Raw genomic sequence first — 23,532 nt, 5'->3', positions numbered from 1 at the left:
ACAAGATATCTATTTTAATTTTTTTATATAAATACCTTCCTATCTTGGCAGGGTTCCTACTCTAACAAATCAAAAGAAACATTTTTGTCTGCCCAGAACATAGAAAGTGAATATATATGGCCTTTAATCAGGATCCTGTCCTCCCTAGTGACTCCTTTGTGAATGTTTTTATAATCTTGGATTTCTCTCTTCTGAGATGGAATCTCTCTTTCCCTTTCTTAACCAGATGCCTGGCTAAGATCCTGGAAGGTGATCTTCAGGTCAGCCAGTTTGTGGGACATAGAAATGCTAGACATGGAAATTCTTTGCACAGAAAAAAAATAGAATTTTCTTATTCCTGGAAAAAGAGAGAGAAAACACACAAAATGAGAGGATGGAAACTGCTGTCCATTTCAACTTTAAATCTAGGAAAACTGCCATGTATTCCTGACCTCATGAAACTAGGTATTTTATAATGACCTAAGTTCATGCGTGCTCAGATGACATCAGTGCCAAGTTTGACTCAGACCTGAATTAAAAGATGATGATGATGATGATGATGATGATGGTGATGACACTGGCAGTGATGATACTTGCAGTGGGGTGAAGTAGATAAAGGGTTATTTCAAAGACAACCAGATGCAGATCCCTTCTCTGACACATCCTGGCTTTGTGACACTTAGCAACTCATTTAAAGTTTCAGTGCTCTAAGCCACAGGTGCTAAACAGGCGAAGTGCTGACCCAAACAGTTTAAGATACAACTGGGAAATATTTAACAAAATAATTAAAAGTACAATTTTAGCTAAGTCATGTCAGAATCTTTATGACCCATTTGGGGTTTTCTTGAAAAAGATACTGGAGTGGTTTGTCATTGCTTCCTCCAGCTCATTTTACAGATGACGAAACTGAGGGGAAAGGATTAAGTGACTTGTTCAGGATCACACAGCTAAAAAGTGTCTGAGGTCAGATTTGAATTCAGAAAGATGAGTCTTTCTGACCTCAGACCTGGAGCTCTATCTATTGGACCACCTAGCAGACTCCAAAATACAATAGAGCATAAATATTGTTAATAGGTGGTTTTCTAAATCAATAAGCTTCCTGGAAGGATTCTTAGGTTTAGGCACTCCTCTTTTCACTTGAGTTTGCTACTGCTGTGCTAAGCAAGTCTATTTGTTACAGACAAGTAATCTACATTAGAATGATCTATACCCATTAAAGCATCAGTCTAGCACCTATCCCTAATATAAATGGCATTTGAAATCTCTGAATGGTATAGAAATTTCAATAAGTATATGCCAGAATGACAATAATTAAATAAGCTGTCATTGTTTGCTCTTCATTCTAGAAGAAGACCATGACATCAGGGAGGTGCTGACATAAGAAGAAAGAAAACTGGATTTGATTGAGGTGGGGTTGTGCTAAGTCACCAGCCTCACTTTCTCCTCTGGAGCCATGTGGGTTCAGTGGCCAGATATGAAACAAGTCAACTGAGAATGCCCCTGGAAATGAGGCGATCAGGGTTAAATGACTTGCCCAAGGTCACACAGCTATCAAGTGACTGGATTTGAACTCAGATCCTCTTGACTCCAGGACTGGTGCTCCAATCCCTGCCCCACCAAGCTTCGTGTTGTTCTAATTTATTCAAGCATTAACAGAGTGAATTGGTGCAAAAATTGCTAAAACTGTTGTTCTAGATAGCAACCAAATTTTATAGTGGCTAGATCCAGAATTGTCTGACTCAAAATTTCCTTCTGTAACCTGTATTTCTCCTCCTTCAGTAACAATATTAACACCACAGGTCACGACTAGGGTCTCTGAAGACTTTAGAAAAATTAAGTGAGTCTATGTATTTCTGGTTTGTGAGCCAAGTCCTAGGTTTCTGACCTTTTTCTTTTTAAATAATTTAATTAGTCAATTAATACATTTTACAAATATTTATTTTTCCATTCTATTTCCCCCATTGGATGACATGAAAAATAAAACTTTCATAATGAATATGAATAGTCCAGCAAAGAAAATTCCTGCAATAGCCATATCTAAAAATATATATCTCATTCTGTATTTTAAGGCTATTGCCTCCTTGCCAGAAGATGGGTAACAAGATAGATCTGCAGCAGTCTGAATTCATGGTCTATCATTTAATTGGTCAGAATTCTAATATTTCAAAGTTGTTTTTGTTAGTTTTATTATCAACACAGTAGTTGAGGAGTGAAGACAGTGGGCTTTGGGGGGGAATTAATTAGGGATTAGGGGTTGTTATGGAAACATGGAAAGTCAAGGAAGTTAGGCTAATGAATTCATTATTTCAACAAACATTTAATAGAGATCTACCATCCATTGTGATGGAGTAACAGGCAAAAAACCCCTTATATCTTATTGGAAGGGAAGCATATACACAGATAATTAAATATATGCATATAAATATGTAAATATATAAGTATACATACATATATTAATACTTGTATACCTATATGCCTGTATTATGTGTGTTCATGTATAAATAAGTGTGTGTATATATATATATATATGTATATATGTATATATGTATATATCTTGGTATCTAAGTCTTCATGACCCTGTGGACCATATCATACCAATACTATCCATGAATGTTTTTTTTGGCAAAAATACTGAAATGGTTTGCCCTTTCCTTCTCCAGTGGATTAAGGCAAAGGGTCCAAGTGACACTAGTATCTGAGACTGAATTGGAACTCAAGTCCCTCTGACTCCAGATCCAGTACCCTATTCTCCTGAGCCACCTGGCTGTATATATGTATATGTATATGTAGATAGGTAGATACATGCAAACATACATACATAGATGAACAGACAGATAGATTCCTCCCATCCCCATCCCCAGGTCTCTCATAATAGGCAGTAATTAAGTTGAACTTCAAAGGAAGCTTGGGATTTTAAAAAGTCAGAGATGAGGAGGGCATACATTTGAGGGCGGCCTAAACAAAGAAATGTGGAGTACAGGGAGCAAGAAGCAGGCCAACCTGGCTAAACCACAATAGGAGTAATGGACACTATATCCAGAAATGCAAGTTGTAGTAAGAATATGAAGGGTTTTACAGGAGGTACAGTTTTATCAAAGAAGCAACAAGGGAGCCACTGTTGACTTCCTCCAACAAGGGAGGAATATAGCTATGCTATGCACTTATCAGAGATGAAGAGAAGTCATTCTGCCAAAACTACATAGGTTATTCTTTAAACTACCCTAAAAATTAGAGATTTAAGGGTTTATTAGTATACCTTCTTCAGAACCTACTTTTCAAGAGAGGTGTGTTGTAGATTCCTCTAGAAAAGAAGGATGGAAAGCAGAGGTGCTCTACTGTAGTAGAGCTACAAAGTAAATGATAGGAAATAACAATTTTACTATAAGAAATTTACATATATAAAGTAGGTTGTCAGTGATGGTCAGTCCAAGGTAGAATAGACAGGTAAGTGAACTTAAAAATAATAAAAATGTGTAACTGGTAGAAAAAAGAATAAAGCTCATAATAAATCAATCAACAAGCATTTAAGTATTTATTGTGTTCCAGACAATTACTATGTGTCTGAGACTGGATTTGAACTAAAGTCCTCCTGACTGACTCCAGGGCCAGTACTCTATTCACTGCACCACCTAGCTGCCCCATACTTGCATTCCTGGTTCTATCACCTATTACTTCTTCTGTAATCCTCTCATTTAATGACTTCATTATTCACTAAAAAAATTTTCAGATCCCTCCCATCCAAAAAAAGTCTTTCTTAAGACTTTCTATTTCTATAGGCATGAGGAAATATACTTTCTAACTTTTCTGCCTCACCTAAGATTTCAGTATTACTTCAGATTTTATGAAAGCATTCAAAATGCAGGAAGAACTTGATATTGATGACATCTTAGAGAACTTTAGGGCTTAATGAGATTTAGAGCTTATCTAGTTCAATGTCTTTTGGAGAAGCCTGAATCTATAAAGATTAAATGTCTTGTTCAAGGTCATTAGAATTCAACCTCCTAAGTACTCATGAATGTACATGATTAGCAGTGGGGTAAAGTGCAGTTTTATCAAAAGCACATGACAAGCTTCTTGAATCTAAAATTAAGATAGAAAGCAAAATTTCTACCCTTTCAGTGGTGAATTTTCTCATTTCATAAAAAGAAAAATTTACTCCTCTTTGTAAAGGGATGCTTTGCGTAGTACCTCTATATAAGTATGAGGCCACAAACTGGTTGGGCTAACAGTCATCTTCCAGGATGATGGCCAGATGACTCTTAGATACCATTTATGTTGCCAAAGGCCAAGCCACGAACCAAAAGGCAATCCAGTAGACCAATAAGTACTATTGCCAGAGCTGTGGTTGAAAAGCAAGAAAAGGGAAAAAACTGACTCTGACATGCTGTTTAGGAATGATTACTTGAAAATGATGCTCTCTGTCAAAACATATTTGTGTTTAACATTTATGAAGGCTTCATAATTTCTCCTAAGGGATAACAGAATCTTTCAGACAGTGACATCCCTGGGAAACAAGCAATATTCAAAAGACATATGTCTTTAAACTAAGGCATTATTCTAAAGTTTTTCTTAAATTTTAATTTCATTTATGATTCTGAATTGGACAATTCAAGAATGAGGACTTTTTCTCATCTATTCCTACCCAATATTGTCATATTGCTATTTCTCTTTATTTTCAAATCCCAAAGGCTTAAATTGTGCACTGAAGATATCCCATAATAGTCTCAAATTAAAGACACATGAACTTAAGTTTAATTTTATATAAAATTTCATTATTAATCTTTGAACAGGAAATCTGATTTCAATGAACATTGAGCTTGGGAAACCAGAGAATAAAATATTTCTTCATATTCTCTTTCATTTCCCTACAGTAATGTACAATTTCCTTACAGAGCTTGCCTAATCACATTAGAGTTACTCCCAGTACCCTGATGGCTTTGCACAATTAACCCTGAGTTTTATAGTTGATTTTAATCACATATATACACAGACACACATACACACATCACTTTTTTCCTCCTTTCCTCTACAAAATTCTCCTTTCCTTTCCATGTAAAAGAGCAAGTATGAATTTTGCTCATAATTTATACATACCTAGTTACAGTTTTGAATTTGGCTGTTGTTTTAAAAGCACTTTATTAAGAATAAAATTTCATGGAGGGTAATTATACCATAGAGGGGACGTGGTTTATCAGAAAGTCAAGGGGTCCCCAAAAAGTTTTAAGTGTAGAGGAGACAGTATTTACTTTCCATCTCCAGTCCCTAATTGGGTGATTTTCCATGAAGGAACTCTTAAGTTTCATAACTCTAGTCTAGGACACATCCAGAAATGGGGAAAGTGTGGGCATACTTTGTTTCAGTATCCAAACACATATTTATTTAAGTGCTGTCCAGTAGTAAACATAAAACATCTCGAGGAACAAGGTATTTTGATAAAAGAAGAGGCTTACAGGAATCATTATAATGATAATTACTCACATGTTAGATAATCCTGAACATTTTTCAAAATATTTGGACATACATTGACATAGTTTCCTTTGCCACATCAAAAAATGGTTTTCCCTTTGTAGCTTGTATAGTCAGTCAAGTTCAGTATGAAGAACACTGAATTTAGAAGTCAGTAGATCTAGACCCTAGATCTTGATTCTATCATAACTGGCACTGAGATCTTAACTAAGTTATTTTTTCTCTCTGAGACTCATTGTCTTTAATTACAAAATGAGATAAGCAGATTCAATGATTTCTGAGATTTCTTTGAACTGTAAAATTTTATAAGTAAAAATATTTAGGTTCTCATATTCCCAACAATCTATTTTGAATTATATATTTATTGCACATGGATTTATACATATACCTACTCAAACACACATACACACATATATATATGTTTCCATTTCTTCTACCCCCTCTGAATTGTAAATTCCATGATATTAGGAATTTTATAAATCAATTAAATAATGTTTCAAGGCACTGTGCTGGGCAAAACAATGAATGCTGAAGGAGATATAGAGATCTTTGTCAGATTTATTCCTGCTTTGATTAGCAATAATATTTACTGAAAAAGATATAATCAAGGGCGGCTAGGTGGCGCAGTGGATAAAGCACTAGCCCTGGAGTCAGGAGTACCTGGGTTCAAATCGGATCTCAGACACTTAATAATTACCTAGCTGTGTGGGGCCTCGGGCAAGCCACTTAACTCCATTTGCCTTGCAAAAACCTAAAAAAAAAAAAGATATAATCGAATAACAGATTGATCCAGTAGCAGAGATAACAATTTCCTCATTTGAGGTAACAATTGATACATTAGCTATGCCACACACAGAAGTGAACTGGTTGGTGAAAAAAATAGTTGTCCCTATCAATTGAAGTTTTTGCCCATTCTCTGCAGGGGCTGAGGCATAGAGAGGAGAATGTGCCTTGGTTCTAGGAATGTTTTTGTTCTTTGGTTCTATATTATTTTAGGAAATATCTATTTGTGAAAGCTAGTTGATGTTAATTGCCTATAAGAAGATATCAACTGCTTAGAAAATAATAGATACTCTAAATGGTATTAGCAAATAATATTGGGGCAGTATCCACTGGTGATTGAAACCGGTGAAAAATAGAATGGGAGTTTAAGACAATAGTAGTAGAACCCCACTAGCTTTCAGATTACTCCTAGAACCTTGAAGAGGAAGTATGGATAGCTTGGATCTAAGGAGTTGACTTTCCAGTTGAATTAGGATCAGAAAATGAGCACAGAGCCAATTTATATGGGCTGCACTAAGATTATAGGAGTTACATTTTTAGAATTCAGAGGAAACATTGTAATAAAATGGAAGGAACACTGAACTTGGCACCTCTGTTATTAACTACTTTTATGATCTTTTTTTTAGATTTTTCAAGGCAGTGGGGTTAAGTGACTTGCCCAAGGCCACACAGCTAGGTAATTATTAAGTATCTGAAGTCAGATTTGAACTCAGGTACTCCTGACTCCAAGGCTGGTGCTCTAACCACTGCACCACCTAGCTGCCCCATTTTATGATCTTTGAAAAAACATTTAGCTTCTCTGAATATGAATTTCATCATCTGAAAACTAAGATTGTGCTGATAGCCCCTAAGATTCCTTCCAACTCTAGATTCTATGACTGCCTAGCTGTAGAAATCATGTAGTTCAAGTTCCCTTTTGTTTTTGCAGATAAGCAGCCCAGATAAGGTACCTAACTTGCTGAAGATCATACTAGTAGTAAACTGTCACACTCATTCAAATTCAGGTCCCTTGCCTCCAATTCCAGGATACTTGGTACTACACCTCACAGAAACAGAAGCTGGGGGCTAGAGGAAAGTCAATGATTTATCTAACTGAAATCACATGGCTCATATGAGGAAGAGTCAAAACTTGAAACTAAGTCTTCTGAACCCAAGCCCTGTTGGTTCTCATTCTCTCTCTCTCTCTCTCCTTCTCTCTCTCTCTCTCTCTCTCTCTGTCATACTAGATAAGGCAGATAAGAGATCTATCACAACAGCAATGAGTCTTTAAAATAGAAATCAGAGAAAGAAAAGTTTGGGGAATAATAAAAATTCAGGATGATGCCAAATGCAAATGCAAAATCAAATTTTTCAGGTAGCTTTCTAAAATAGATTTCTGAAGTAAGAATTAGTTGAACTATTCATCCAGATAACTTTTAAAGGGGAACAATTTCTTAGACTGACTGAATATTCAACATACTTTTAAATATCTTGTTAAAAATAATTATGGATCATGTTCCCACTCCTCACAAGAGAGTTTTGGACAGCCCTGAAAATAAAAAGATGAATTCTCAGCTACACTGTGTCTGTCTCTGGTTTGAGATGATAGTCTACAAAATTTCAGAAATGCTTATTAAAAAAATAATAAGGATCTTTAGATATATATATTAGATATATTTCATAGCATATATATATGTGTATAAACACTGAAAAGTAAAAGAAAACATTATTCAAGTGATCTGCTAAGGACAAATTTAAAGACTGAATTTTGTGCTTTGATCAGGTCAATGGGTCAATTAGAGTTTATTACTGCTGTCATTTTGCTTTATATCATATTCATCTATAAATATATTCTTCTCCACCTTTTCTACATAACAAGACATCCTTCATTTAAGAAAAACACTAAAAGGAAAGAGAAAAAAACCAATTTAGCAGATCAATAAACATATCAACAATCTGTCACCCATAATGTGAAGGGTTTGAAGATATATATTTATCAATTCTTCAGAGCCAAGGTCAATCATTTATAATTACACAGCACTCTGTTTCAGTTCATCATTCTTTCCCTTACTTTAAAGCAAGTTTCAGTACACATTATAATGGTGACAAATATATACTGTCTAACAGATCCAAATTTCACAGCAGGCAGGAAATCAAGTACTATATTATCCAAAGCCACAGTGAATTAAGTTCCTGGGATAAACAGGATATGTCAAGATTTATGAGTAGTTCCAGCAGACAACCAAACTTAAATATATAATCCCTGTTTTTCATTTGATAAAGTCCATATTTCCTAACAATATCTTTGAGAAGAATCGCAGACTTCCAAAACTATAACTCACCTGCTATCTTCCTGCAAAATTACAGATTTTATATCAAAATCACTCATAATGCCTAAAAAATTTTTATGCTTGGATGTGATCTTTTGAGAATATTGGCAGTTAAATGCTTCTGACTTTTTCCTCAGCTCCTACACATGTATTTCAGACTGAAAAAATGTACCCTTTCAAATTTGAGCAGGAAAATAGACATTTATAATACCCATTTATAAGGAGAATCTGTGGGTGTTTGAGACAGTACCTCAGTATCATACACTATTAAATATCTATAGTGCAACTGCACTCTCACTATTTATTTCTATTTTTGATCACTTATAACTTTTGGTAAATGATGTCTTACTCCATGCTTCCTCAAGGCTACTACTGAGGTGTAAATACAGAACTGCATAATTGTTCCAGGAGGGGACGGTTCTCCTCAAAACTAGATGCTTATTGCCAAACTCACCTTTCTCCCAACTAATATTTCTGTCTATTGGGGCCAATACTATGTCTTCTCTATTCCTGGAAATTCAGGCAATATCCTCATTAACCAAAGCAGTTACTCTTATCTACCATTACATCTCCTGGATCTCCCATTTCTTCATCTTCCTTTAGAGGTTCTTTATTGACTCTGGAGATAAAAGTCAAATATTAAATATCTCTCCTGGAATTGGAATCATATTTTTATAGTGGCATATTTTTCTTCAGTTTTCTAATCATGAGATGTTTTATTCCTGTCTTCTTATTTTTGGCAGCTAAGTGGTACAGTAGATAGGACTCTAGTTTTAGAGTCAGGAAGACTTCAGCTCAAATCCAAATTCAGACACTTATTAGCTGACCCTGGCAAAGTTAACAATCTGTTTCCTTCAGTTTTCTCATTTATAAAATGGGGATAATAATTTACCTCTCTGGTTGTTGTGAGGATTAGATGAGATAAAATTTTGGAAGGGCTTTACAAACTTTAAAGGAATATGTAAATGCTAGCTATTATTGTCATGGGGGGAGGGAAGAGAATAAACATTTATATAGCATGTGCTAGGCACTGTGCTAAATCCTTTACGAATATTATCTCATTTGATTATCATAGCTATTACTATCTGTATTACCCCCATTTTTTAATTAAGGAAATTTGATGAACATCTGCTCTTGAGGACTCAACATATCAGTGTCAGATTTTATACAGATACTTGATCAACTTGAGCTCTATGAAGCTCTGAATTTCCAAGATCAAGTAATTTACTAGTCTTAATCTCCCAAGTATCAAGGATTACAGGTATGTGTCATCACTGACCATCAAGGTGTGAATATCCCTTTTCATCTGAGAACTTGAGAAAGTTATCAATAGTTCCACTTCATTGCAAATTTTCTACAGGCATGAACTCCAGATTGAAATTTTGTCATTAAGACAACTCTCCACTAACAACAGAAACACTTTGGATCTCTTCCTCAACTCTCAGAGTGAATTTGTTCACCCTGATCAGTATCTCTTGATGCACCTGCACTCTCCTCACTTCTTTCTCCTTCCCTCTGCCCCCAGCCACAGCCAATCTGGCTTCAGAGTTTCCAAGGACTTATTCTCTAAACAAAATCATCTCTAGATACATGGCTCTTTCTCTGATTATTAAAAGGTTTCTGCTGCTTAAATGCATGCATATTTTTGAGCTATGGTTATTTTCTATGTCAATATAAATCCGTAGATTGTCACCAGAGGGAAAAATAAAAACCATGCACTTCAAATTCCTAGGATGTGGAGGTCAAAATTCAATATTTAAATCAAAAACAATCAAAAGCAGATTATGCTAAGCCAGGAGAAATGTCTTCCACCATGAAGAAGCATTAATTTGAGTTAGCTGAATTTGATGAAAATTAAAGAATAGAATAGGGTATCAAAAAAGCCAAGTAACTCCTCAAACTATAATCTAAAATAACATCTTGCAAAAATAGACATATCAATACAAAAAAGGTAATTACTCATATTTGTCTGAGGTAGCTCAAATCCAGTACTCTGTTCAGGTTCAAAATTTGGATGAAATTAGGCACTTGCAAGTCAACAAACAGTTAAAAACAAGAGGCTTATTGTGCCCTAAACCAACAAGGAAATGCAAAAGAATTTAGAACTACATAGCTTTTGTAGATGGCCTACTTTATTTGGTCTTCATCTTCCCATGGTTGGAATTTTTTACATTTTCAGGTATGTTAGGGCTATATATAGGGAACAATCATATCCTAGGGACAATTTTGTCTCTTTTTAGAGAAAGTTCCCCCAAATATGGAGGCAGGGTCTGGGTCTCTTCATGCTGTGAGTAGGAAGAAAGAAGTTGCATCAAGGAAATGCTGGGAAATATTAGTCCTACCATGATATTAAAAAACCAAAACCTCAACAGATATAATTATATCAGTTAAGGGAAGGGGACAATTTTTAACAAAATTCAATGCTCTAAAAATATTGAAAGGTATTTTTTTTTCATTAGGACAAAACCAAAAGTTACCATTTTTGAAATAGTGTAATAATATAAATGTTAGGTTTCCTAACAAATACAAGAGTAAAAGAAGGTTATGCACTCTCCCAACTATTGATTCAAAATGTCTAGAAATACATGCAGTAGCCATAAGAAAAAGAAACTAGTCATTAACATTGCCAAGAACATAAACTTATGCTTACATGCTGATGGAAATAGGGTTAACTGAGAAAATACCAATCAATAAAGAAATTATTTGAAATAATAATTTCAATAAATTAGTGATACAGTTACAAACTATCAGTATTTATATACCGTATTTCCCCATGTATAGGATGTATTTCAGTTTGGGAGCCCAAAATTTGAAAAAAATATTACATAAAGTTATTGAACTCAAGTTTTATTCATCATGAAATTTAAGGATCTTCTGCTCATAGCTTTCAGGCATCTTTTGGGCAAGTCTAGTGCGTGAACATACGCTTAGTCCATTCCCTTTCATGAACCTGAAGCACCAACTGTATCCTTTGAAATCAGTCACTTCTTTTTCATCAGCAGTTCTCATCTCCTGCTGAACATCTTTGTGGACATAGGAATTCCATTGGCCCTTTGCTCTTCAATTCCCTCTCTAACTCAGGACATTTTGCTCTCTCATAGTCTTCTGCCTCTCATGGCTTTCTTCTGCCATGGCATCTTCAGTAGAGCTTCTTCCTCCCATAGGCAGTCTCCAATTGTTTTTCTCAGTTGAATTGAGGATCAGTAACATGATTTTCATTCACTTTTGCAAACTGGATCACTTTGAACTTGAATTCAGGACTGTATAAAAATCTTTTCTAAGCCATTTCTAGGTTTAATGGCAAAATGTAACCTAAAATAGCAGTAACAAATGTGAAAAAATGAGGACAAAGCCAAGAAGCACTAAAAAGCAGGAAATGCAAATAAAAAATATGTACAACCACTGTAAAGGACTCCCAGTTTTTAGACCCCAAAATTTAAAAAAAAAGGTATGCCTTATATATGGGGAAATATGGTATATCAATAAAAAAGTGGAAGTTAATAATACAAAGAAAAATTCCAATCAAAATAGCTATGAAATGAAAAATGTGTCTAGATGTCAGTATATGTATATATATATATATATTTATATTTATATTTATATATAAAAGACATCTAGGGGCAGCTAGGTGGCACAATGGATAGAGCACCAGCCCTGGAATCAGGAGTACCTGAGTTCAAATCTGACCTCAGACACTTAATAATTACCTAGCTGTGTGGCCTTGGGCAAGCCACTTAACCCCATTGCCTTGAAAAAAAAACTAAAAAAAAACAAAAAACAAAAAAAACAAAGACATCTAAATAAATTACAAAATAACTTTGAAAGAGATAGTTAAATAATTTGAGAGAAATTCAATGTGCATGGTATATTGAATATAATGATGAGGATTTTGATGATGATACTGCCCAAATTAACTTATAGCAACTCTTTAAGAATATGCTACAGAGAAGTAATATTGTTGTTGTTGTTGCTTGTCCTTCATTTTCAAAGAGGACCAATTACATCAATAGGTGATGTCCTGACTGATATGTCAATCGGATTTAAGTGAGGCAAAGTTGTACAAAGTCTTCACTCTTCCAGAATCACTGAAGTCCAGTGACAAGAAAAAAGACAAGAAGCCTGACAATGGCTCAGGTTGTAGTGGACAACTATGACATCTTAGATGTCTGATCATACTGTAAGAGCTCCACATTGCCTGCTTCACCTACCTTTATGTTTTTTGGAATGAACTATTCTCAACCACAAGTCTTCCTGTTTGGTATAGACATCCCCCTAATTCACTGATATGTTTGTGGCCTGCCAATTATCTTCAACCTGGTTTTGCCCATCTGCCAAGACAGTTTATCAGGGTGTGGTACCTGTGCATGCTACAACTTCTTGGAGTCTTAGGTGAACTGAGTGCCAGGTAGACATCAAAGGTAGAAAAGGAGTCCTGAAAAGGGCTCAGCAAGCCTTCACTCACACCAGAGGTGCTTGAACAAATTTAAAATTTGAGTGAATTTTTTTGGTTGATTTTTTTTTAAACCAGACCTGTAATTTGATATAAAGAGGATACTCTTTATAAGGAACTTTTGCTTCTGCATCCTTATGAAGAGTAAAAGGGTACTCTTGTAGACAGGTAGTCAGTCAAAGTTAACCAAAGAAAGAAAACACCCAAGTTTTAAATTTTAAGCAAAAACTTCAAATGTTGTCTTAAAAAAAACTAATCTTAATCTAAATTGAAGTCTAATAAGATTATGTAAAGTCCTGTAGGTGTTTTAAAAGGCTAACAAATGGAAAAGAACAAATAGGAATAAAAGAATTGAGCTTTAAGTAGACTTCATACTTAATATGAGTCAACATGTAACATGACAACCAAAGATTTTAAACTGGAAGCTTAGAAACCACTTAATTCAACATCTTCACTTTACAACGGTGGCCCTAATCAGCCAAGTTAACCAATTTCACATGCACAAAATGTAGCAGAGCCAGGTCCTCTGATTCCACTTTACCACAGTAGACCTCTCTCTGTATCTAGACTACTATGTTTTGTTCTGGATACTTCATTTTATAAAGGGTATTGACAAACTTGACTGCATTCAGAGAAGAGCGACTGGGATAGTAAAGTACAAACCATGCCAGACGTGGAGAAGTTAAAGCAACTGGACTTAAGAAGATAAAACCAAGGAAATGACATAATAACTTTCTTCAAATATCTGAAGAAATAACATAGAAAATTTAGGAAACCTGTTCTAATTATCTTTGAAAAACTGATTTAGGAAAATGATGTCACACAGTGTATGTACTTAATAAATGCTTTGTGAACTAAATTGAATTGGTGAAAGTTGCAGAGAAATAATTGAAAATTGTAGCCCAAGGGGCAGCTAGGTGGCACAGTAGATAGAGCACTGGCCCTGGAGTCAGGAGGACCTGAGTTCAAATCCGACCTCAGACACTTAATAATTACCTAGCTGTGTGATCTTGGGCAAGTCACTTAGCCCCAGTGCCTTTAAAAAAAAAAGAAAATTGTAGCTCAAGATAAGGAAAATTTTCCAGTGAATTAGTTGTTCAAAAGTGGAATGGGCTTTCTTTGGGAGAGGATAAGTTCTTCATTACTGGAGGTGCAAAACAAATGACCACTGGTCAGTAATATAGTGAAGAATTTCTAATCAGTTATAAGTAGGAATAGATAGCTTCAGCAGTCAACGAAATCTAAGGTTCTATGATTCAATGACTGATGATGATTCATAATTAATTTCTCTAGCCAGACACTAAATTGATTGGTTACTTTTTTTTTTTTGCTTAAAGTCTAAAGCAAGAGAATTTGCTTGGGGTTATTTGAATGTATATGAATGTATGGATTTATGTATGTATATTCACCAAAGATGAAAAAAACTCTAAAGTCAAACAAAAAAAGAATCTGTTTTTCATACCTGAATGAGGTTTTCTATGAAAGTATGATTTATTTCTGAAAATGACAATATTTGAATCCATACAATCCATGCTTGTCTTTAGTTCATGCCTTTACAAGAAACCTGGTCACTTGGTTTTCTGTGAACTGGCTCACCAAAGCATCATGAAGTTTGTGACTGGGCTATTCACCCAATCACAGCACAACATCCCATAAATTGAATAAATTTTTTCTAAATTTCAAGGACTGTTCTATTTTATATATTAAAAAAAATAGTGGGGAGGCTACATGGCGTAGTGGATAAAGCACCAGCCCTGGAGTCAGGAGTACCTGGGTTCAAATCTGGTCTCAGACATTTAATAATTACCTAGCTGTGTGGCCTTGGGCAAGCCACTTAACCCCATTTGCCTTGCAAAAACCTAAAAAAATAAAAAATAAAAAAATAGGGTGTTCAGGAAGGATTAGCACCTCTGCTGTTGGAGTTTTCTGAGCCCTTTTCAGGAGTACTTGTCCTTTTTTAGTGGCTGCTTTCAGTCAATTCTCACCTGTGTCTTCAAGAAGTTGTAGCATGGGTAGTAGCCATACCCTGGTAAACCATCTCTGAAGAAGGACTAAACCAGGTTGAGAGTATCTGACAAGTCTCTAACCTGTCAGTGATTTGGGGAGGATATCTACAGCAGGCACGTGAGGACTTTCTCTAGTGTAATGGATCAATAAAAACAATTTGTTCCAAGAGCCATGAAGGGCAGACATTGTGTAGTGCTTAGAGCTTGAAGACACTAAGCTAATCCAGTGCAATCTGAGCCATTGCCAGGCTTCTTAATTTTTATTTTGTCACTGAACTTTGATGGTCTGGAAGAGAAAGTGAGGCAATAACTTCATGGCAACATTGCGTCAGTAAAATCCAAATCACTTCTTGAAGTCATTCATCTAATTTGAAAAATGAAGGATGAACAACCATAAAATAGATTTGTAATATAGAAATATCAGAATCAAGGAAAAATGATCAATATATGGATTGGTCACTGGAAGAACCAAACTTTCTACTTATCAAATGGTACTTGTTAGGAAGAAAGTCATTTCTTAAACTCCAGAATGCTAACCTCAGGCAAACTTTGCAAATACTATAATTAAGCCTTAATTAGACCACAAGCAATTTGTTTAACAAAAATTAAATGTAATTTCTAAATGGTTTAGATAAACATGCTATATTTTATGTTAAATGATTAAAAAAAATTCAGTAAAAAAAATCATGAAACAGAGACTTCCTAAGGATTTCCTAAGAATGCAAATAGCATTTATAGATTATTAATTAAAATTCTCTGAGGCAATAATAAAATCCAAAAATAAAGGTTTAGATAAGGCAGATGGGGGTTAAGTGGCTTGCCCAAGGCCACATAGCCAGGTAATTATTAAGTGTCTGAGGCAGGATTTGAACTCAGGGACTCCTGACTCCAGGGCTGGTGTGGCCCCCCTCAAAATTACTGTTAATGGACATTTTCTTTTTTATTAGTGTCTTCAATAATGCTGTGAAACCTTTTTAACCTACAAGAGACCTTTCCTGATCTCCCCTCCCCCTCCTCCTAGCTTTTGGTACTGGACTCTCTTGAAATTACTTATTTGTTGTTGTTTTTGAGTTATGGCTGACTCTTTGTGCCATTATTTGGGGTTTTCTTGACAAGGATACTAAATGATGTGCCATTTCCTTCTCCATATTAATTTACAGATGAGTAAACTGAGGCAAACAGGGTTAAGTGATTTGTCCAGTGTCACACAGCTAGTAGGTGTGATACAGAGAATTGTGAATGTAGGAAGTTTATAATTGGGAACAAATTCTGCAATCTTTAATGCTGTTAAATTTTGTTAATTGTGGAAGACTGTTTGCTCTTGGGAGGTAACCTGAACCCTGTTGTTTGTGTCCTGACCTTGCCATTGCCACTAGTGTGACAGGAAATGACATGTTAAACTTGAGGGTAGCCCACTTGGGACAGGAAGGACCAGTATGTCACTTCTCATTGAAGAATGCCTGACCCAGGAGCTAGACCACTCCCCAAGCATCATCCATTGTCCAACCTACTACAGAAGTGTATTTAAGAGAAAGACCTGCCCTTTCTTGCCTTTTCTTGACTCTGACTTCCACCCTGCAGGATGGCTTTTTCTCTTTTTTCCTTCCTAGACCATGAGCTCTAGGCCCTGGTGGCCATGTAGCCTGGGCGATCAGTGCTCGCTCACTCTTTCTCTCTCTCTCTCTTTCTCTCTCTCTCTCTCTCCTTCTTCTTCTTCCTCCTCCTCTTCCTCCTCTTTCTCTCTCTCTCCCACTTTTCTTCTCTCCCACTTTTCTTCTTCTTCTTCTTCTTCTTCTTCTTCTTCTCCCCCCTTTCTCCCTCACTCAGACTTCACCTTGTCCTAAAGTACCTGTTGCTTCTCCCAGAGAAGAGTTTTAATCTGTAATTGTAATAATTTATAATAAAATCCTAAGCAGTTTTAAAATCCCAGGGAGCACGTGAATCCCTTCCTCTTTCAGTAACCCTCAATTTCTAAATTTAATTGGGGAGCCTAATTTCCATTGACAACAAAACTAAATGATCTCTAAGGTTTCTTCTATCCTTAAATCCTTTCACTAAGTGAAAGTAGACTTTTGGGGGAGGGGCAGCTAGATGGCACAGTGAATAGAGCACTCAAGAGTACCTGAGTTCAAATCTGGTCCCAGATATTTAATAATTATCTGTGCGAGCTTAGGCAAGTCACGTAACCCCACTGCCTTAAATAAAAAAAAAACCCATTATTTTGTTAATTGTCATATTCTAGGCTATTATTTTTTAAAAAGGAAAAATAATCCTTTCACTCATTCATCTTTCCTAATATTTGTACTTCCTCTCCTATGGTTACTTTGATTAAAAGAATTATCTAGACACTGATGTATCTAAAATGAGAACTTTTAGGTCTTGAGGTTTGAAGGTACATGGGCCCAATGCAAGCAAACCTTCAATAAATATTTATTAAGCACCACCTGGGTGCTAGGCACTGTGAAGACACTAATAGTGAAGACAATAATAAAGCACCAGATTAAAATGAAAGAGTATATGCTTTTAAAGAGATAACATTCTACATTTCTTCCATGTTGCTTGAAAAGAGAAGAGACTGGGGTTTAAATCCTTGTTCAAATATTTTGTTGGGGCTGCTAGGTGGCACAGTCAATAGAGCACCAGCCTTGGAGTCAGGAGTACCTGGGTTCAAATGTGACCTCAGACACTTAATAATTACCTAGCCGTGTGGCCTTGGGCAAGCCACTTAACCCCATTGCTTTGAAAAATCTAAAAAAAAAATTGTTAGACATATAATCAAGGTTAAGCCATTTAACTTTTGTCAACTTCAGTTTCCTCCTCTGTAAAATAGAAACAACAGCACTTCCTACCTACCTCTCAGGCTCATTGTGTTTAAACTTTACAATGTTATGTAAATATGATAATTTATTTATGTTGTGTAATTTAATTATGTAAATAAGTAACCGTATTGCACACAATTATTTAATCTCCTTTGGCTTCCAGAAAGAGCAAGAAGCAAGATAGAATAAAATGAAAATGGTTTCATTTACTTATATTCATATACATATATATATATTTTTTTCAACTATCTATTGTTGACCTTTAATAACTAATTAAATTATATCAAAGGTCACTGGTCAAACCAATATCCTGAAGGAAGATTTACATTTGTGGAGATCCTGAGTTTGGAAGGAGTCTTCCCTTTAGGAGGGACCATCCCTCCTGTCCCCTTGGACACACTTCCCAGTGGATATGTGATATCCAGCCCTCATCCTAAGTTGGAGACTATTTCTCTTCCTTTGATGGACAACCCGGAGGTAACTTTTCAGATCCTGCTTTCTGATAGTGAAAAATATACGGATCACATTCCCTGACAAATTTTTGGAGGGTTGGCTCTCTAGTCAGACCCCTCATGCATACCAATGTAATCTACAAATTTAGAGAGATATGAATAAATATGGAAGTTAACCTAATTCTGCTTTGTTCCTTCTTTTTTAAAGAAAAATTTTATTTGTTCCCTCAACTGCATGCAACAGTAGTTTTCACCAATCATTTTTTTAAATTTTATTTATTTAAGGCAATAGGGTTAAGTGACATGCCTAAGGTCACACAGCTAGGTAATTATTAAATGTCTGAAGCCAAATTTGAACTCAGGTCCTCCTGACTCCAGGGCCAACGCTCTATCCACCACATCACCTAATTGCTCCTGTTTTGTTATTTCTTAAGGATTAAGACAAACTGAGGTTTAACACATATTTAACCTAATTATTATTTTAAGGCCAAAACTCAATGAGTTTTGGGGATCCCTCTCCTCATCATCCATTTATCTATTTCTATCCTAATTTACCTTTCTTGATTGATGAAGTGAGTCAAAGGAAATAAAAAGAAAAACATAGATTATAAAATTTTACCCTTTTTTAAATTGGAGATCCATTAAATTTAATAGCCTTCATAAATCATGTTAAGCTCCCTCAACAAAGTAGTCAACAGAAAGGCAGATCAAACAGAAACACATATACACATGAAAACACATTTGTGTTGTGCTTACACAAATATGTGTGTGTGTTGTATGTGTGTATGTGTGTGTATTTGTACACACACATATAGAAAGACCCAACTAGTAACCATCTGGGGGGAATAAAAAAAAAGTTTCTCGATCTTTTTAGGAGTATTTATAACTTTTCTTTTCCTGTTCTTGAAGTCTCAACAGGTTCAAGAGATAGAAATGAAATCATGTAACACAAGGACTATAAGAAGAGTGTGAGAGGGACTACATAAAGCTTTTCTAGATGAGTAACCATAAAATGAAATAAATGAGGGGGAAAAGAGTAAAGTAATGAAAAGCAAACTATTCTGATACAGGGACTTGCTTCACAGGTGACTGGTAGATCCTGATAAAGAGGTCTGTTGCCAGGGTTTGGTGTTGCCAAATTTAAGATCAAGAGTTTTGAATAGTGAAAGAATTCATGCATATCCCTGGGATTTAAAACTGTTCAGGATTTATTATAGAAAACCACAAAGTATACAGATTAAAACCTTTTCTCTTCCTGGAGAAGTAGCAAGCAGTTTTTAAGCTGCTAGAGGGCAAGAGAATAATAAAATGCTAGGCAAGGTTTGTTTGGGGGAGGGAGGGAGGGAGGGAGGGAGGGAGGGAGGGAGAGAGAGAGAGAGAGAGAGAGAGAGAGAGAGAGAGAGAGAGAGAGAGAGAGAGAGAGAACGAGAACTTTGGCATCTGCTGTCACAAGAGAAGTTTAGTCTAGTTTTTATAGTCTTGGCCATTCTCTGGGTAACTAAAGGGTCTGGAGACTGAGGGGAAAAAGGGAAATCCTTTCCCTTCTTACATGTCCAAAACCAGTTAAAAGGTTGAAAGTTGGAAGTGGTGGGAATGAAGAGAAGATACAAGTTTTACATTTAACTATGGAATAATAGGAGTCAAATTACATCACAAGAGCAGATAACATTTTTTTTTTGCAAGGCAGTGGTTAAGTGGCTTGCCCAAAGGCCACAAAGCTAGGTAATTATTAAGTGTCTGAGGCCACATTTGAACTCAGGTACTCCTGACTCCAGGGTCAGTGCTCTACCCACTGTGCAACCTAGCTGCCCCAGATAACATTTTTTTTGCAAGGCAAACGGGGTTAAAGTGGCTTGCCCAAGGCCACACAGCTAGGTAATTATTAAGGTCTGAGACCGGATTTGAACCCAGGTACTCCTGACTCCAGGGCCGGTGCTTTATCCACTACGCCACCTAGCTGCCCCCAGGTAACATTTTTTTATAAAGTTTAACCATATAAAGGATTACAAAATCTGTTCCCAATCATAAATCTCCTATATTCATAACTCCCTGCATAATATTTTCATAACTCCCTGCATCAGACTTGGGGCTCCAGTTTTAAAAAAGATCCCCCAAAATCTGAATGATAAATTGAATGGAATTGTAACATTATGAATTAAAAACAAACTCTCATTTGAAATTTACATATGAAACTTATAACCCCAAATTTAATTTGGAAAATGCTTTCAAAATTATTCTATTTTCATTCTAAAGAGGGAATTTGAAACTCGATTCTGCCAAAGACATGCAGGCATGCCTGGCTTTGAGTGAACCTGTTAGATAAAACAAGCAAACAAATAAACACATAAAATAAAATTTATGAAGTGAGATTATTCATTTTTTTAAAAAGTATTTTCTAGGTTAGAAAAAGCATCAGAATAGTTTGCTTTTCATTATAACATTTTAAAATGTAGCAAATCTCCTCACATGCACATACACATTTACAATGCCTTGACTTACAGAATTTTGATTTTCAAAAAACATGCCAGGAAATAACCCAATTGTGAAACCATCACGTTTGTACAAAACTTTTCACCAATTCTGAAAATTCAGAGGACAGTGCTACTTAAAAGTCCTTGCCACTGCTAGCCACCAGCATTCTTGGCATGGTGTGGTAGGGACACTGAACTGAAAAGCAAAAACTGTAAATGCTGGCCAAAAGGGCTGGGTCTAGAACCCTCTTCCCTCCTCCTCCTCCTTCCCTTCCCCAAGCAAAGTTTCGGAATATGACTATAGAATTCCAAAATCTTCTCAGTCTAGATTAATGCTGTCACAAATGCCTTTCTTCAGGACATCAAAAAGACAAAGCCTCTTCCAAATTATCTCCTTAAATTACTGTTCCACATTTTTGTTTGAAAACTATCTTCCTTTTCAATGCCCTTCCCTTCTCCTCATGGTGCCCCCAATTTCCCAAATACTTCATCTTAATTTAGTTACAGACTTCTCATTTCTCAGAAATAAGCATGACAAGGTCTAGAGCTATATGCTCCAAGGAGATCTAGTGTGTTACAATATCTTGACCTGGAAGATTGAAATAATGCTGCAGATCCTATAAATTGAAAAGCATTTATTGAGCCTTATTCCCTTCCCAAACTATCTCTTACAAAAAATAAAAAATTAATTAGTTATCTTCTTCCTCTGGTTTAGGCATGTTTAGTAGCTCCCTAGTCACAGTAGTTATATTTAGCATTAAGAAGAGCTTTATTTTTAAAACTAATTTTTATCAGTGTCTTTTTCTATATACTGACTAAATTTCTCCCTGAATCCCCCTCTTCTTCCTTCTACAGGTTCATAATGAATTTTTTAAAATAAAAATAAAGAAGGAAACATTGAAATATCAATTTGTTGAAAAAAATCTGGGAATCAATGCATAGTAGGTATTGTCTCAGACTACTTTGTAATTTGACAGCATTCATTTTTTCTTATTTTGGGGTGATTTTTTCTTTCCATTTAAATTGTTATAATCATTGTGTATATTGTTTCCCTGGAACTTAGAAAGAAAAAGTAATTTTCTCAGAGTCACATAGTTAAATAATTGTTGATGAATTTGTATCAAGTTCTTCCTCAGGTCAGGTCTCTTATTTTAAAGTAGCCGAGACTTGAACACCCTCACTTCTATCCACTAAACTTTACTAGCACTGGCTGCTGTACCTACTTGGAGCCCAGCATTAAGATTTTGAGTTGCCTGGAAAAATGCCTTTAAATTTTACAAAAACTTGGTTCAACTGTACACCCTAACAGCAACATTGGGGTGATCTTCACCCTTGAAGGACTCGCTCATTCCATCAGTGCAGCAATCTGGGACAATTTTTGGGTTGTCTGCAATGGATAGTGCCATCTGTATCCTGATAAATAGCTGTGGAGTTTGAACAAAGTTCAAGGACTATTCCCTTTAATTTAGGGGGGAAAAAGATATCTTATTGTATGATCTTGTTATCTCTTAGACTTTTTGTTTCTTCCTTAAGAATATGATTTCTCTCTTATCACTCTCAATTTGGATCAATGTACAATATGGAAACAAAGTAAAGACTGACATTGCTTTCCGTGGGGGTGGGGGTGGGGGGAGGGAAGTAAGACTGAGGGAAAAACTGTAAAACTAAAATAATATCTTTAATAAAAAAATAAATAAATAAAAAACTTGGTTCACTACAAGATCAAAGATTCCACTCTTGACTACATTTCAACTGTTGATTGAAATTGGAATATGGTATATACCCTACCAGGAAGCATCTGCACTAAGCAATTTTGGTCCTGCATCCATTTAGAAAAAATGACTGTATTTCCTTTAATCTGGCTATTAACACCAAGGATTAAAACAACACAGTCTTGTTCTGATTGTTTTTGGCTGGGGAAAGGGAGTGAAAAGGGCAGATAAAGAAGAAAGACTGTTATAGTGAGTATTACAGGATATGTGGGCTTTGGGCAAGTCACTTATAATGCTTTCCTAACACACCTTTCTATGAGAATTTTTAAAGATTTTTACATTGATGTTGTTTTTCATATCCTACTCTTACTGACCCCATTTGGGGTGTTACTGGCAAAAATACTGGAATGCTATGTCGTTTCCTTCTCCAGCTCATTTTAAAGATGAGAAATTGAGGCAAACAGAGTTAAGTGACTTGCCCTGGGTCACACAGCTATTAAGTGTCAGAGACCAGATTTGAACCCAGGAAGATGAAGAACTGACATTTTATCCATCACATAAAAATAACAAAAAATAAAAATAAAAACATGCTAACTATGTGAAATAATGACCTAGTTCCAGACTGAGTTAAAACATAGCTAATGACCTTGATTCAGAAATCTCTGCCATCATGGTATGAAGACTAGATCCAACCACAAATTAAACATGAGTTAAATTAATCAAACAGGCTTCCAAATTTGTTTTAAATTAAGAAACCAATCCTTAAATTTCAAACTTTTGAGAGAAGAACAACAAAAAAAGAAAAAAAATGATGCAGTGGGTTATTAGTTTATATATATATACACACACACACACACACACACACACACACACACACACACACATATATATATATATATATTTTTAGATTTTTCAAGGCAATGGGGTTAAGTGGCTTGCTCAAGGCCACACGGCTAGGTAATTATTAAGTGTCCAAGGCTGGATTTGAACTCAGGTACTCCTGACTCCAAGGCCAGTGCTCTATCCACTGCACCACCTAGCTGCTCTGGGTTATTAGTTTAAAAACAGAGGTGAAACCCCAACTT

At 35.7% G+C, this 23,532-nt stretch overlaps 1 protein-coding gene across 2 annotated transcripts in view; it reads right to left on the bottom strand.

The window, feature by feature from the left end:
* GNAL (G protein subunit alpha L) overlaps positions 1–23,532 on the bottom strand; it is a 509,094-nt gene that overhangs the window by 386,029 nt on the left and 99,533 nt on the right. The gene's annotated exons all lie outside the window — the stretch shown is intronic.

Source organism: Macrotis lagotis, chromosome X (genome assembly GCF_037893015.1).
Source record: "Macrotis lagotis isolate mMagLag1 chromosome X, bilby.v1.9.chrom.fasta, whole genome shotgun sequence".
Lineage (NCBI taxonomy): Eukaryota > Metazoa > Chordata > Mammalia > Peramelemorphia > Peramelidae > Macrotis > Macrotis lagotis.
This window is presented reverse-complemented; position numbering and strand designations above follow the sequence as displayed.